The sequence below is a fragment of the Artemia sp. Qi Xiang Cuo genome, unplaced genomic scaffold (genome assembly GCF_049724085.1).
Source record: "Artemia sp. Qi Xiang Cuo unplaced genomic scaffold, ASM4972408v1 HiC_scaffold_3278, whole genome shotgun sequence".
Lineage (NCBI taxonomy): Eukaryota > Metazoa > Arthropoda > Branchiopoda > Anostraca > Artemiidae > Artemia > Artemia sp. Qi Xiang Cuo.
In genome coordinates, this window is record NW_028300671.1 from 84,084 (window position 1) to 101,051 (window position 16,968).

Below are 16,968 nucleotides of genomic sequence, written 5' to 3' on the forward strand. Positions count from 1 at the left end.
AACAAAATGACTATCTGAAAATTTTGATTGGTTTTGTTTGGAGGAATGGTGGGCGTGAGAGGCGATTAGTTACCCTCCAATCACTTTCGACTATTAAAAAGGGCACTAGCCCTCTCAATTTCTCATTAAATGCGCCCCTTTTGAAGTTTTACTACAACTCTATCTATAACAACCTTATATGCTCCCAGGGCAGATCTCAAAACCTTTGCTCTTGGGGCACTGGGGGGTCTGTCATACTTAAATACATAATTTCCAGAACTTTCAACTACGTTGAACAAAATGGCTATCTCTAAACTTTGATTGAATGTGCTTAGGGAAATGTTAAGCGTGAGATGGGGGTTAACTAGTCTCCACTCACTTTCAACTATTTAAAAGATCAATTTCAATTTCGAATCAAATGAGCCCTTTTTGAAATTTCTACAACAACTTTCTATATAAATTTTATATGCCACAGGGGCATAACTTAAAACGCTCGCACTGAGGGCTCTGAGGGGGTTATCATCCTAAAAGACCTTATTTCAAGAACTTTCAACTACGTTCAACAAAATGGATATCTCAAAATTTTGATTGGATGTGTTTGGGAAAGTGGTGGGCGTGAGAGGGGCGTTAGTCGCTCTCCAAACACTTTCAACTATTAAAAAAGGCACTAGCCCTTTAAATTTCCAATTGAATAAGCCCTTTCGAAGTTTCTACGACAAAGCTTTCAATAAAAAGCATATATGCCCCCAGGACATAACTTACAACCCTTGCCCTGAAGGCTGTGGGGGGAGGGGTGTCATCCTTAAAGACTTAATTTCCAAAAGTTTCAACTACGTTGAATAAAATGGCTATCTAAAAATTATGATTGGATGTGTTTGGGGAAAAGGTGGGCGTGAGAGGGGGTTAGTTGCCCTCAAATCATTTTTGACTATTTAAAATTGCACTAGCCGTTTGAATTTCAAATCGAATGAGCCATTTTTCAATTTTCTTCGACAAAGATTTCAATAAAAACATCAAATTCCCCCAGGGCATAACTTATAACCCTTGCCCTGAAGACTGTAGAGGGAGGGGAGTGTCCTGCTGAAAGATATAATTTCCTGAACTTTGAACTGCGTGGAAAAAAAATTGCTATCTCAAAATTTTTATTGGATGTGTTTGGGAAATGGAGGGGGGGGGTGTGGAAGGGGTGTTATTTGCCTTCCAATCACTTTCGACTACTAAAAAGGGCACTAGCCATTTCAACTTCCAAGCAAATGAGTCCTTTTTGAAATTTCTACGACAACGTGTTCTATAAAAACCTTATATGTCCCCAGGGCATAACTTACAACCCTTGCCCTGAGTGCTGTGGGGGGGGGGGGGGGTAGTCATCCTCAAAGAACTAATTTTCAGAACTTAAAACTACGTTGAATAAAATGGCTATCTCAAAATTTTGATTGTATGTGTTTTGGGAAATGGTGTGCGAGGAAGGGGTGTTCGTCGCCTTCCAATCACTTTCGACTATTAAAAAGAACACAAGCCACTCCAATTTCTAATTGAATGAGCCCTTTTAGAAATTTCTACGACAACTTCTTTGATACGAAGCGCCCTGCTCTAAAGGAAAAAACTAATGAATAACATATTGCTCCAACATTGTTCTTATATGCCCCCAGGGCATATCTTAAAACCCTTGCCCTGAGGGTTGTGGGGCAGTGTCGTCCTCAAAAATATATTTTCTATCTGGAAATCACCTACGCTGAACACATTGGCTATCGCAAAATTTTGATTGGATGTGTTTGGGGGAATGATGGGCTGTGGGGGGGCTAGTTGCCCTCCAATCGCTTTCGTCTATTACAAACGGCACTAGCCACTCCAGTTTCCAATCGAATGAGCCTTTTTTGAAGTTTCTACGACAACGCCTTCTATAAAACTTTTTATGCCCCCAAGGCATAACTTACAACCATTGCCCTGAAGGCTGTAGGGGATTTTCCTCCTCAAAAACCTAATTTCTATCTGGATATCAACTACGCTGATCAAAATGGCTATCTAAAAATTTTGATTGGATGTGTTTGGGGAATAGGTGGGCGAGAGAGGGGGTTAATTGCCGTCAAGCCACTTTCGACTATTAAAAAGGGGAATAGACCTTTGAATTTCCAATCGAATGAGCCCTTTTTCAAGTTTTTACAACCAAGATTTCAATAAAAACTTATATGCGCCCAGGGCATAACTTATAACCCTTGCCCTGAAGACTGTGGGAAGGGGGGGGGGGGGGGGGGGGGTTGTCATCCTCAAAGACCTAATTTCCAGAACTTAAAACTACGTTGAATAAAATGGCTATTTCAAAATTTTTATTGGATGTGTATGGGAAAAAGCTGGGCTTGAGAGGGGGGTTATTTGCCCTCCAATAACTTTCGACTATTAAAAAGGGCACTAGCCCTTTGAATATCCAATCGAATGAGTCTTTGAAGTTTCTACGACAACGCCTTCTATAAAAAAAAAACTTATAAGCCCCCAGGGCATAACTTACAACCCTTGCCCTGAGGGCTATGGGGGAGTGTCCTCTTCAAAAACATAATTTATATTTGGAAATCAACTACGCTGAACAAAATGATTATTTCAAAATTTTGATTGCATGTGTTTAGGGAAATAGTGGGCGTGGAAGGGTTGTTAGTCGCCTTCCAATCACTTTCGACTATTAAAAAGGACACAATCCAATCCAATTTCCAATTGAATGAGCCCTTTTCGAAGTTTCTACGACAACTTCTTTGATACGAAGTGCCCTGCTCTAAAGGAAATAATTAATAAGAAATACATTGTGCCAACATCGTTCTTATATGCACCCAGGTAATAACTTAAAACCCTTGCCCTGAGGGTTGTGGGGGAGTATCCTCCTCAAAAACATATTTTCTATCTGGAAATCGACTATGCTGAACAAAATGGCTATCTCAAAATCTTGATTGGATGTGTTAGGGGGAATGATGGGCGTTGGGGGGGGGGGGGGGGGTAGTTGCCCTCTAATCACTTTCGACTATTAAAAAGGGCACTAGTCACTCTAATTTCCAATCGAAAGAGCCCTTTTCGAAATTTCTACGACAACTCCTTTGATACGAAGTGCCCGGGCATGGAAAAAAATAATAAAATAAATAAGTAATACACTGTGCCGACATCGTTCTTTACCTAGGCAGTGCTATTGCGCTGCCTATGATTTCTGGTCGTTTTGAGTTTGAATTTTAACAAGTATGTGTATCTTCTGAGCTTAAGTTTAAACTGGCCTTTACTTTTCTTTGGAAAGTTTTAATTAGATGTTTTTGGGGAAAAGGTGGGCATAAGAGGCGGGTTAGTTGCCCTCTAATCACTTTCGACTATTTAAAAGGGCACTAGCCCTTTGAATTTCCAATCGATTGAGCCTTTTTTGAAGTTTCTACGGCCACGCCTTCTATAAAAAACCTTACATGCCCCCAGGGTATAACTTACAACCCTCGCCCTAAGGGCTGTGGGGGACTTTCCTCCTCGAAAACATAATTTCTATCTGGAAATCAACTACGCTGAACAAAATGGCTATCTCAAAATTTTGATTGGATGTGTTTCGGGAAATGGTGGGCGTGGAAGGGGTGTTAGTCACCTTTTAATCACTTTTGACTATTAAAAAGGGCACAAGCCACTCCAATTTCCAATTGAATGAGCCCTTTTCGAAGTTTCCACGGCAACTTCTTCGATACGAAGTGCTCTGCTCTAAAGGAAAAAATTAATAAGAAATACATTGTGCCAACATCGTTCTTATATGCCCCCAGGAATAATTTAAAACCCTTGCCCTGAGGGTTGTGGGGGAGTATCCTCCTCAAAAACATATTTTCTATCTGGAAATCGACTATGCTGAACAAAATGGCTATCTCAAAATTTTGGTTGGATGTGTTAGGGGGAATGATGGGCGTTGGGGGGGGGGGGGGGTAGTTGCCCTCTAATCACTTTCGACTATTAAAAAGGGCACTAGCCACTCCAATTTCCAACCGAATGAGCCCTTTTCAAAATTTCTACGACAACTCCTTTGATACGAAGTGCCCGGGCATGGAAAAAAATAATGAATAATACATTGTGCCAACATCGTTCTTTACTTAGGCAGTGCTATTGCGCTGCCTATGATTTCTGGTCGTTTTTAGTTTGTATTTTAACAGGTATTTGTATATGCTGAGCTTAAGTTTAAAATGGCCTTTACTTTTCTTTGAAAAACTTATTTTTCGGAAAGTTTTTTTTTTAATAATAATAATAAAACATTGGAACCGTATGGCCTTAACTATAGGCAACGCTATAGCGTGCTTCTGAAATGCCATCATTCAAATAGCAAAGTTGTAACTTTTTTTCAATGTTTAATCTGTGAACACTCTTGCTTGATGTTCTAATAATAGTCAGCTACTATATGCACATCCCATCTTCTGTGATACCGGTTCTCCTTACCCTCAAATACTATTTTAATTGCTCACCCTGCTCATCCCTGAATGGAACAAGCTTTTAATAAGTTAGCACAAAGGTTATGAAAGAAAATGCAGTGTGATGCTCATACTGCAGCCAAGCACTTTAAAGTTCTCCAAGAGTCAAGGCTGTATCCGGGAGGGGGGGGGGGGGGGTAGGGGAGTGAACCCCCCCTCGAAAGGTTGGTCCAACTCATTAAAAATAACAAAATGAATATAATTTTTTTTATACGTTTTTAAAAGTCTCTATTTGTAACCCCCCCCCCCCCCAAAAAAAAGAATTCTTACCCCCCTCAAAAAAAAGAAAATCCTGGAAATGGCCCTGCCGAGAGTAGTTGAATCCCTCCAGGCAGTAAGATTAAAAACACTTAAAATTATGAAGCCATCAAACTTAAGCTTTCTTGATCTTTTTTGTTTTTTGTAAGAAATAATTTAGCACTTAAAGCCTAAAAAATATCTTCTCAGCTTCATGATTGCCTGTGGAGTCTCCTAAGCTTCTAGAATAAGCTTTTTTTTGTTTCTTGAAAGGAAAAGTTACGTCATTGATATGCTGTTTCGCGGCACTGTTATCAGTTGATTAGATGTTGTAGATTTAAATTTTATATCTAAATTTATAGTCTAAATTTTATTATTTCTAAACTGGTGTTAGTTAAATCTAGAATTGGGGTAGGAGAATTTTGTCTCGAAACATGGATACCGTTAGGAATTTACTTACGGAAGCAAGTGCTATTAGGATTTAAATGGCTATGTTTCTGTTTTTACTCTTTTACTCATGTTTTAAATCTCTTCTTCCTTTTTCCCCAGGAGGAGGGGGGCTTTACCTTCTTAGCGGTGCTCATGGTCAAAGACAAAATGGAACCTTGATTTCATGTGAGATCGTCATAATAAGTGACATTGAAACTATTTCGGAAGAACGAATTTAATAAGCAAACAAACAGACTCAACTTGAGTTATGTTGCTAGGTTGATGTTTGAGAAAATCGACCACTCAAATGCGCACGATTCACTTTTATTATTTGGACTTTTTACAAAGCCACGTCATTTGGAATGTCCATTTTGGACTTTGTATTTGTCATGGGGTTTGTTAAGGACTTTGTATGGAGTGTTCTTGATTCAGTTAGTTAATTTGGTCTAGATTTTACAACGCTCTTTCAGCTATGAAAGCAAATTAAACCGGAAAGAAATTTATGAACAATAAATTTATTAAACAAGAATTGTATGCTTCCTTGTGAACATTTGAAAACCAAATGGCTCGGACAGTAAAAAAAAAATACCAAAAGAGTTACTATTGACGATGATGATGGTTGATTAACTGTATTCTCTTGTCTGATGACCTTAGGAAGAGAGAGAGAGAGAAAAAAAAGTTGTCATCTCTCGAGCTTGTTCTTTTTTTTCAGATTAGTGATAACCATAAATGACAGACAATTCTTCATAGATGGCATCAAGAAATTGACTGGGTTCTAGAAATAAGAGTTTAATGAAAAATATACTTGAACCTTGAGGTATTATTAAGAAACCGGTTACAAAAAACTGGTTAATATTCATTTTATATTTGACTAATACCACTTGTTCTTAAGTAATTTCGACTTGCCACAGTGCAGACCCATTTGAGGAATCAGATCTTTACTAGGAATCATCTAGGCTAAGCCCAAATATATCAAATTTCACACTGTGTAATGTCCTTAGAAGGTTTGTGTACCTATTTTATGTATTAATTTTCTGCAGTAGATTTTCATGGTACTAGCTTATTACATCCTTTGTCTTTCTGCTTTAGAAAAATTGTGCCTAGTGCACACATGGACATCCACCATATGGCTAATATGGGAGTAAACTTCATTTGTGATGCAAATGGATGTTATAGTCAGATTGAGGATGCAATTCTAGGTATATAGCCTATTAGCAAATTAGGGGGTGGGGGTAGGCTATATATTTTGTGAATATATAGGTCCTTAAAAATTCATGAATTTCTTAGAAAAACTGTAAAAACCATGAAAGAAATGAAGATAAAGGCTCCCCCCCTGCAAAATGTGTTAACTAGGATTATTCTTCATATTATGGAGTAAGAATTGACTTTGGTAAATATCTACCAAATCATATTATTGAGTTAGGAATAGAGTGAATACACCATTCAATGCCTTTTTGTATGCTGATTACAAATATAATAATAATTTCTATCAGAAATTAATTTCAGCCCCCCCCCCCCCTAGGCTACATATGCCAATTCAGGGTTAGGTTGTAGAAATATATCCCCTGAATTGGCATATATAAGGGGGGGGGGCTGAAATTCATTTCCGATAGAAATGATTACTATATTTGTAATCAGCATAAAAAAGGCATTGAGTGGTATATTAACTTTATGTGTAAGTCAATAGGCCTAATATGATTTGGTAGAAAATTACCTTGTTTTCTTAATATGTTTCCTTATGTACAGGTGGACTCCTATGCTTAAAATACTAGTTGACCAGTTGACTAATTTAAAGATTTGTATATATATACACTGTGAAATTAGCCTATCTGGTGGTATCCTGTGCAGACATAGCCTGTCTAAGTTAGCCAGAAGGAATGGGGTTGACTATTTCAACTCTTGAAGCAGATCTAAGCTATTTTCAGGAATACCTCTTTAAGTTTTATTCACATGATAGGTCCAGCTCCTCTTGGCTATTCAGTATTTGAAACATCTTCTAAAATTTTGGTTGGTTAGGGTAAGGTAGCCTACCTAGTATCCTATTTAGACTGCTATTGGTAAACATATAGACTACATGGCTCCATAATTGACTTAGGGATAAGGAGAGCATGTCACTGGATTCCTGTTTTGTGGTCTTTCCAAACATAATGCACTGATCAATTAACTTTCAAATGTACCCCAACCCTAGTGGCCTTATAAAGACTAGGCTGTAGCCTGGCCCCAATAACATTTTTGGTAAAATTCTTGTTTAGCTACTTTTCACTATCTTGTAAAGGTATTAGCTTAGGAAAATGAAACTTTCAGGGATGGGTCTATAGACTAAAGTAAGTCCTGGGAAGGTATTTTGAAGTAGGCCACCTACTTCCACTCTTTCTCCCTTTAGAGGACAGTGACTTTATGTTATAGCTCCTCTGCTAAACCAGTTAATATCAGTCTACATTTAGACCCACTCAAAAGAAAACACTAGGGCCTAGGGTAAAAGACCTCTTCTTGGTAAAGACCACCTTTCTTTGGCATTCTGGGACAATAGCAAAGGGTTTCCTTAACAACAATAATCTTCTTAAACTTTGACCTTTTAGAAACCATCTTACTTCTGCATGTAATATTAAAGTTGCATAGCTGGAATCCATATTCCTTACAGAGATTTGAATATAAGCTGCTATTAAGGACATGGCTCTTAATAAAATTTGTAATCTTAAAAGCATCCTTAAGTGCATTCTTCAATTCTGGGGCTAATTTTTTTTTTGCTGCAAGGACCTCTCAGTGAGTAAAAGCTATATGATCATAATGTGCAGCTTGAAAAAGCGATTTTAAAACAAATTTTCTGGCTGTCACTGCTCTCTCACCATCTGTGGATATTCCACAGCAATTTCTCCATTCTAAGCCCTCAGTTTTTAAAAATATGTCAACTTTACAATTTCTTTCTCTCCCTATAATATGGTCTTTCATAGGACAACAGAAAAAGAGTTCTTCCTGCATGCTTTCCTTATAAGCTGACAACCCCCATGTCTTCTGAAGACCAGGACATAATTTGCACTCTTCTAAAAAAAAAGACTAGATTGTCAGTTTAATATACATCCAACTGAAATCTATTTCTTTAAAGTTTTAATAAATTTAAATTTATTAAAGTCAAAAAAGTTAAAACATCTAAATTTTTTTTCTTTTCAGTAAAGAGCAAATTATGTTCTGGTCTTGAAAAGGCATGAGGGTTGTCAGCCCTACTCATGTTAATTTTTGCTTGTTTTGATTTTGACACAACTATTTATTATATTTTCAATTCATTTTGGGTTCCATTTATTTATTGATGGTTATTTGTGTTTGTTTTACATTTCGAAGATTGATTGACTTTATTTCTGCTCATTTTTGGTTTAATGAAGCTGTTTACTTTTGTTTGAAAAATTTGTTTTCTGGAAAAAGTTTTAAAAATTAATCAAACAGTTTGTGGTAACAAACTGTAAGTAAGGACCAACCTGGCTCAATAGTAACTGAAACAGTAAAAAACGAAATTCCAATAGATACATCCAAAGAATCAGATTTTAATGCTGATTTCATATATATAAGTTTCATCAAGTTTAGTCCTACCCATCAATAGTTACCTGCTTGATAAAATTTGCCTGATTTTCAAAAAAAGGAGGAAACACTCCCTAAAGCTCAAAGAATCTTAATGACAATCCCACCATCAGATTCAGCATATCAGAGAACCCTACTGTAGAGGTTTCAAGCTCCTATCTGCAAAAATATGGAGTTTTGCATTTTTTGCCAGAAGAAAGATCATGGATGTATGTTTATTTGTTTGTTTTTTTTCCCAGGGGTGATCATAAAGACCCAGTGGTCCTAGAATATCGTGGGAGGGCTCATTCGAACGGAAATTAAAAGTCCTAGTGCCCTTTAAAGTGACCAAAAAATGGAGGGCAACTCCCACACTCATTTTTTTCCCCAAAGTCACCCAATCAAAATTTTGAGATAGCCATTTTGTTCAGCATGGTCGAAAATATAATAACTGTGTCTTTTAGGATGACTTAATCCCCCAAAGTCCCTGGGGAAAGGGCTGATTGTTATGAACTTTACCCAATGTGGGGGTGGGGGGTTATTTGTGAGGATCTTTCCATGGAGGAAGTTTTCATAGGGGAAGGGACATTGCTATGAAGGAGGCGCCAGATTTCCAAGCATTATTTAAAAAACCAATCAGAAATTAAATAAAAAAACAAGTTTTTCAACTGAAAGTAAGGAACAACATCAAAACTTAAAACAAACAGAAATTATTACATATATGATTGGGTCCACCCCCAAGTCAATAACTCGCTCTTTAAGCTAAAGATTTTTTAATACTTTAATATGAGCTATTTATTCTAATTAATGGCCTTTGTGGTTAAGGGGTCATTTTTAAAGAATTGGAACAAAATTCGATCTTTAGCGTAAAGAGCGAGGTATTGACTAGGAGGCAAACCTACTAATATACTCATTAAAAATATATGAATAAAGAATTTCGTTACGTAAGTTAATTCATAAGTTACGTATATTTCTAACTAATAAAAACGTTCGCAAATAAAATTAAACAGCTTTCAAGAAAGCCATTTAACCAAATAAAAGTAAAATTAATATGCAAATTTTTTTTTAACTGTTTATATGCGGTGAGCCAAAATAAAAAACCTGCATTAATTCAAAAACTTTCAAAAATTAAATAAAAAAAACCTTAAATTACCTTAAATCGTACTAGCTAGCGATAAGGACGAATCCTGTAGACGCCGGTCAATGATGATGGTGGCTCAGCTCATCAGGCGCATCCCAAACTGTGCGCCATGGCTTGCTGCACCAATCTCTGTCAACAGCTGACTTGAAGGCTTCAGTATTAGGGGACATGACTGCATTCTGGCTAAGGGAATTCCATAAGCCAACCACACGGTTGGAGAAAAATTTGTTTCGCAGCCTGGTATTAGCGCATTTCCGGTAGAGCTTTAGGGGGTGCCCTCTTGTTCTTGACGAACTATCTAACTGGAATAAGTCAGGGATGATATTGTGGTTGCAGATCAATTTGAATGTCATCAATACATCTCCTCGCTTACGTCGGTATGTGAGAGATGGTATTTTGAGCCTCTGAAGTCTGGTAGAATATGGCAAATTTTGAAAACTCCTTATGCATTTCGTTGCTCTCTGCTGCACCGATTCCAGAATCGATTGGTCAAGCTTGTTAACTGGCGTGGCAATGGACATCCCAAATTCTAATTTTGGTCGGATCAGGCCCTTTAGGAGCTTAGTAATCACTGCTGGAGATCTACTGCAGAATGTTCTCTTTATTATACCGAGAGTTTGGTTGGCTTTGGCTCCTGCAGACTGCGTGTGTAAGTTGAATTTGAGCTTGTTATCAACCAAGACTCCCAGATCTTTTTCGCAGTGACTGGTTGTAAGTGGCTGTTTAAAACCACAATTGGATTCCATAAAATACTGGCTGAGAGGGTTGTTTGCTCCAAAGTGTATGACCTTGCATTTCTGGATATTAAATTCTAGTCGCCAGGTTTTTGCCCACATTGAGAGTGCGTCGAGATCTGCTTGGATGTCTTTGGTACTTTGGGGGTCATAAATCGGACCGATTATTTTGGAATCATCAGCATATAAGCAAATCTTATTCTTTATGATTGAGGATGCATAATTAATATAGATGTTGAATAGAGTTGGGCCCAAAACCGTGCCTTGGGGTACTCCGCTTTCTACATCTGCTGATTCTGAGAAGAAAATTGATCCACCATCCCCAAATACTCTTACCATCTGCTTCCTGTTGGTAAGAAATTGCATCGTCCAATTTATGACTTCATCGTGGAGGCCTATTGCGTGGAGTTTAGAATTTAGTCTCCTAAGACATACTTTATCAAATGCTTTCGCTAAGTCTAATAATATCATATCAACTGGGGATCCCGTGTCCATAAGTTCTGTGACATGCTCGTAAGCATCAATGAGGTTAGTATCAACTGATCAACTGGGGCGGAAGCCATGCTGGCTAGGAGATAGTAGCTTGTTCGCATTTAGGTGTTCAATAATGGCTGAGTTAACTATGCCTTCAAGAAGTTTTCCCACTCCCGAGGTGAGACTAATTGGTCGATAGTTGCTGGCTTCATCTCTGCTGCTTCCTTTATGAACAGGTGTAATGTAAGCTTCCTTCCAGTCTTGTGGAATAGATTTAGTATTTAGGGACTTTTGGAATAGTAGGGTGAGAGGATGTGATAGTACTGCATACGTCTCCTTTAAGAGCCGAGGGGGCACTCCGTCAGGTCCTGTTGATTTATTTGGGTTAATCTTCTTTAGTCGAGTCTCTACACCTACTTTAGTAATATTAATGGGCGGCATACTTTTTTGAATTTTGTACTGCGGGGGGTCTGGAAGTGGGGCATTATCTGCAACTGTGAATACTGAAATAAACTGCTTATTTAATGCATTAGCTATCTCCCTTGGGTCGCAGATTTTAGATCCATCTTGTACAAGTTGAGTGACAGAATGCCTTCCAGGCTTACCCGATGACACATATCTCCAAAATTTCTTAGGGTTAGTTTTTGTTGCAGCTGCCACTGATTCCTCATACTTCTCGGTGATATTTCTGGAGAGACTTCTAAGCTTGTTACGCGCCTGCTTATATTTTGTGTAATAGTCAGCCTGGTTTTGATTCTTTGTGTACAGCTTCCAGTATTTCTTTTTTCTGTTCCTAGCCATTTTTATTTCTTTTGTAATATACGGGAGGGTTATTGGTTTCCTTTTCCATTTTGTAGAAGAGTGATTTTCAATACCCTTCAGTAATATTCTTTTCGTAGTTGTCCATGACTCTTCCACATCTGTATTGTCAATGAAAGACCAATCACATTGAGTCAGTTCCTGACGAATTAAACTGTAATCAGTGTACACGTGTTTTGTAAATTCTAGTCTTTGGGGATACAGTCTAAAACTGCAACTTATGACAATGTGGTCACTAGCTCCAAATGGTGGTAGGGGCTTGATGCTTATTGTAGACTCTTGGTCTTTTGCTAGTAGTAGATCAAGTAGTGAAGGGTTCTGGCTATTTCTATATCTTGTCGGGAAGTTAACTGCCTGGTACAAAGAATGATTAAATAGGCACTCCAGGAATGGTCTTATTAAACTATTTTCAGAAAAACCAAACCCATTGACCCATTGAATATTTGGGAGATTGAAATCACCAACAATAATTATGTTTCCTCGTAGCTTCATTTTAATATCAATTGAAGTACTCATAGCAAGTAAAGAGGATTCAAGGCTAGGGGAACTGGGGCTTCTATACATGCAACCAATGTAAAATGGCCCACAAGGCAGGAGGACAGATATCCACACTTGTTCAATATATGGTTCATAATCTGAATTAATATCTATGCTTCCTACCTTCAGAGAGCTTCAGATGTACACGGCTATTCCTCTTCCTCCTTCTCTAGATAAGTTGGTGACCAAGGTATAGTCGGGTATCTGGATCTGGGTATCTCCAAGAGGAGTGTTGGTCCATTTAGGTTTAATCTCGCAGAAAGCGTAAACGTCTGCTTTTTCCGTCGAAACGGCATATTTTATCTCATGGAGCTTTGACGTTAAACAATCTACGTTACTGAAGACAACTTTCAGACCATTAATCATCCAATGCGTGCAACTTTTATTCGGGCTATTATCCAGATCATTACATTCCCCAGACTCTATGCTGCTGTGGTTTGAAACGTCACTCATGAAAACAGTCTGCTCGGAAAGAATATAGCTTACTGATCTCGCACTGTAAAAAGATTCACTTTATTCATCAATAGTACTTATTTCAACATTAGAAGACACAGGGCTATTTACACTACTATCTATATTTCTTTGAGAATTATCTAGATCTTGTCCATTGCAGCTGGTGCTGTGGAGGTGGGCACGTTTTTTGGAACAATTCTGTTGCCTCGAATGACTAGGTTTTCTTCACCATTAGCTTGTCGCGCATGAAGTACTTCATACAGCTTTGTCCTCTTTATACGGTCGGCTTTTGAAACATCATTTTTAAACTGAATTTGGCCTGTCCCTTTTCTCTCATATTACTTTTGCAGGATCACTTTCTTAATTTTTAATTCATCAACCGAAAAAATAATGGGGCTCGCCTTACGCGAATCATTTTCGTTCCTGGAGTTATTGGGACTGACGAGGCGGCGAACATTTTTTACAGCTATCCGTTGTAGTCTGTATTCGTTACATAAGAAGTCACGAATGAATGTCTCATCATTGGGTTGCGGCAATACTCCGAATGCTAGGATATTTAATTTGCGTCTTTTTTTGTCTCTATCTTCAGCGATCAATTTTTTCCCGTGGCTCTCGAGTTGCTGGTTCATTTCATCTTTAAGAGATTCTACTTGAGATTTGATTAGCTTTTGTAACAGATCAGGATTACAACCAGCCCCCGGGGCTTGCTCAAGCGAAGTAATACGAGTCTCCACATCCTTGAACTTGGCACCAATGTCTTTCTTGAACTCTTCTTTAAATTCACTAAATGACTGTTTAACTGCATTCTTTATTTTAATATCTAGGTCCTGTACAGCAGTTATTGCAGGTTCAAGTGGTTCAAGCGTTTTGTTAACTATGGCTTGTATTTCAGCTGCACTAGCGCCACTATGGGCGTTACCTTTACAAACGGGACACTTCCATTCGCAGCCTAATCTCCTTGTCATTTTTGTCAGAAGATTATACTGGGGTTTGCTAATTTCAAGGCAATCGATGCAAAGCCATTGTTTACAAATGTCGCAGTTCATTGCACTGGATTCTTCATCCAGACTCTCATCACAAGCAGCACAAATGTCTTTACCTTTTCTTGGGCTTTCTCTATGCCTTTTTGGTGGCATTCTGCAACTTTGCAACTTTCAGGCACTGATATCAAGGCGACACCAAATAAAACGCAACTCAGGTAACAGGTAATAGAACGCAACTTGGAAAATAGAATGCAACCAGGAACACGAGAATGCAGCGCCGCTAGGTAGTGTTAGTGTAAAGTCTAAACTTTAGGATAAATTATTGACAAAAATCGAAATAAACTTGACACAATTTGCTGCAAATGATTTGCTCTTGGACGAATAACTCTCGGCAGATACCACTAGAGCACTTGCCACAGTTACTTTCAACTCTTCCTCTAGCTTTTCCTCTCCTGGTGCTCAAATGAAAGTATTATGCCTTGTTGATGCTCAGAACGCTAAATTTATTGCCTTGACAATTTTCGAGGTAGACAGAATGTGGGAAGTGCAATACTCAAATCACCTAGTCCCAGCAGTTTAAGGATTAAAATCCTGCTGGTACCAATTCGGCCTCTTGTTTGTTTGCTATTGCTCCCTTCTGCACAAATTATCCACCAAAAATACGCAAAAACGGACGAGCCATCGTAATCAATGGTGTTTTTACTCTTTAGTGTTTGGCAACTGCGCTTTATTGCTGGCTGCAAATTCGGACGAAGGAGAAGGACACTGAATTCAGTTTGGACTTATTTACAAACAAACAAACAGCTGTTTATTAGTAGACAAAGGACAAGTCCCTTGGGAATAGAAAATAAAAATTTTCTAACATCAAAAATCAGGTAAATAAAGTGAAACACCAGGGAAAACCTCTCAAAAATGAAACTTTTTATCAAATATAAGAAAATATGGTAAAATATGGGTAGAAATAAATGTTCTTTCTCACAAATTTGGTCAACAATCCTTTATTCACATTCACATCTCCCAGTTGCTGTTGTGTTGTCGAAACGTTTTAAGTTTTAATGCCACTCCTTACTTTCAGCTAAAAAATTAGTTTTTTTAATATAAGAATAAGGATTGGGTCCATAAATTTAAAACATTTAGAATCATTCTAATTTCTAATGCATAGAAAAATGCTAGCAGAGTTATCACAAGGATGTTATTTTGTGGAATTCTTACTCATCATTAGGCCTCATTATTCAACTGTTGGTTGGAAGAACCTCTAGAGCCTACCTTCAAGCAGGGAGAGAGCCTCCATCCCCTGATATGGCAATATGCTGGAAGTCATAAAAATACAAGTAAATCAAGGAGGCACACTTGTGCCTCTATAAAGAGGCGACCCACCACAATGTTAAGCGATTTCCGGTCCTAGCGATCGCAGAGAGACAGCGGTAATCGCTTTTTGTAGCCCCAGCTCAAACTAAGAAACGTGCAAAATTTCAACCCCCTCCGACTTTATCTTCTTGGGTAAAAGTGGGCCGGAAGTTTTGACCTTCCTACCACAGCCCTCCTTTAACTTTGTGCGATCGAGCTTAAATTTAGAAGTTAAGCTTTACTTGGGCCCGGAAGTTTATTCTCGAAATGTCAGCTCAATCCGATTCCTTCTTCCCTGTTTTCCAAAAACCAAATATAGCCACTTAAAGTTCATTTCTCTTTTTTTTTATCCACGCCTACAGGCCACAGTTGGCAACTGATCCGGGTGAATGAGGACTCATTCGAAGCAGAATTTGACCTGTTAGGGCCTTTTAATATTTTCAGACCGAAAAAATTATCCCCCGAATTTACATTTACGAAAAACCTCGTTTTCTTATAAGAGCCCATGTTAATTTTTCCCACCACAGTCCCCCCCTTTAACGTTGTCTGATGGGGCTGAAATTTAGAGGATAAGCTTTCCTGGGGCCTGGGAGCTTATCATCGAAATTTCAGCTCAATCTGATCACTCCTTCCCTGTTTTCCAAAAACCAAATATCAAGTTTGGTGGGGATTTGCTTGCGTCAAAAATAGATTCCAGTTACTAAAAAACAATTTCAATTGTGTCTCTTTAGTACAGCGGTCGATACTCCTGACTGTCAGGCGGAAGACCCGGGTTTGATTCACCGTCAGAGGAAATTTTTTATATACTGAATTTAAAGTTTAAAAAAGAAACTCAGTTTCTTTTATAAATTATTTGAAAAAAATTACGTTTTCTAAAGAGTTAAAGAGGCTGAGTTACAAGGTCGACCCTTAAAACGTACAGGGATTAGGAGGCACAGTTGGGGGGCTGTTAAAGAGGCTGAGTCACAAGTTCGAACCTTAAAACGTACAGGGATTAGGAGGCACCCTGTACGACGTGATTTGAGTATTCAGGAATTAAAAGCCTTAACACAAGAATGTTCAAGAGTGGGGGTTTGGGGGGGGGCCGCCCCCCAACTTTAACTCCTGACACGATCAGCTAACAGTTAGTCAAGCAATAATAAGTAATAAACTGTACAAAAACGTGCAAAAAATTTTCTGAAAAAAACTACGTTTTCTAAAGAGTTAAAGAGGCTGAGTTACAAGGTCGAACCTTAAAACGTACAGGGATTAGGAGGCACAGTTGGGGGGCTGCCGCCCCCAAACCCCCGCTTTCGCAGCCTTTAAATAAAAAAAAAGTTTTTTAAACTGAAAGTAAGGAGCGACATTAAATCTTAAAACGAACAGAAATTATTCCGTATATGAAAGGGGCTGTGCCCTCCTCAACGCCTCGCTCTTTACGCTAAAGTTTGACTTTCTCACAACTCTTTTTTTTAAACAATAAAAACTTTAGCGTAAAGAGCGAGGCGTTGAGGAGGGCACAGCCCCTTTCATATACGGAATAATTTCTGTTTGTGAGAAGATTTAATGTCGCTCCTTATTTTCAGTTTAAAAAACTTTTTTTTTTTTTATTTAAAGGCTGCAAAAGCGGGGGGTTTTGGGGGCTGCAGCCCCCCATCTTTGTCTCCAAATCCCTGTACGTTTTAAATTTAGATCTTGTAGCTCAGCCTCTTTAACTCTTTATAAAACGTAGTTTTTTTTCAAATAATAATTCTATAAGCTCAATATTTAAATTACCATCCTAAAGACAAATAAAAGCCTATGGCCGCTTTAGCCTGTACTCTGTGGACTAGGGATTTTGTATCAGC

General features: G+C 38.3%; 1 protein-coding gene across 1 annotated transcript in view; it reads left to right on the plus strand.

The window, feature by feature from the left end:
* Window positions 1–6,006: 6,006 nt before the first annotated feature.
* The window catches only part of LOC148938448 (integrin beta-6-like), a gene marked incomplete at its 3' end in the record, with an annotated part of 37,856 nt that continues 26,894 nt past the window's right edge, over window positions 6,007–16,968 (plus strand). Inside the window, exon 1 of the mRNA XM_089107784.1 lies at window positions 6,007–6,109. The remainder of the gene's footprint in view (window positions 6,110–16,968) is intronic.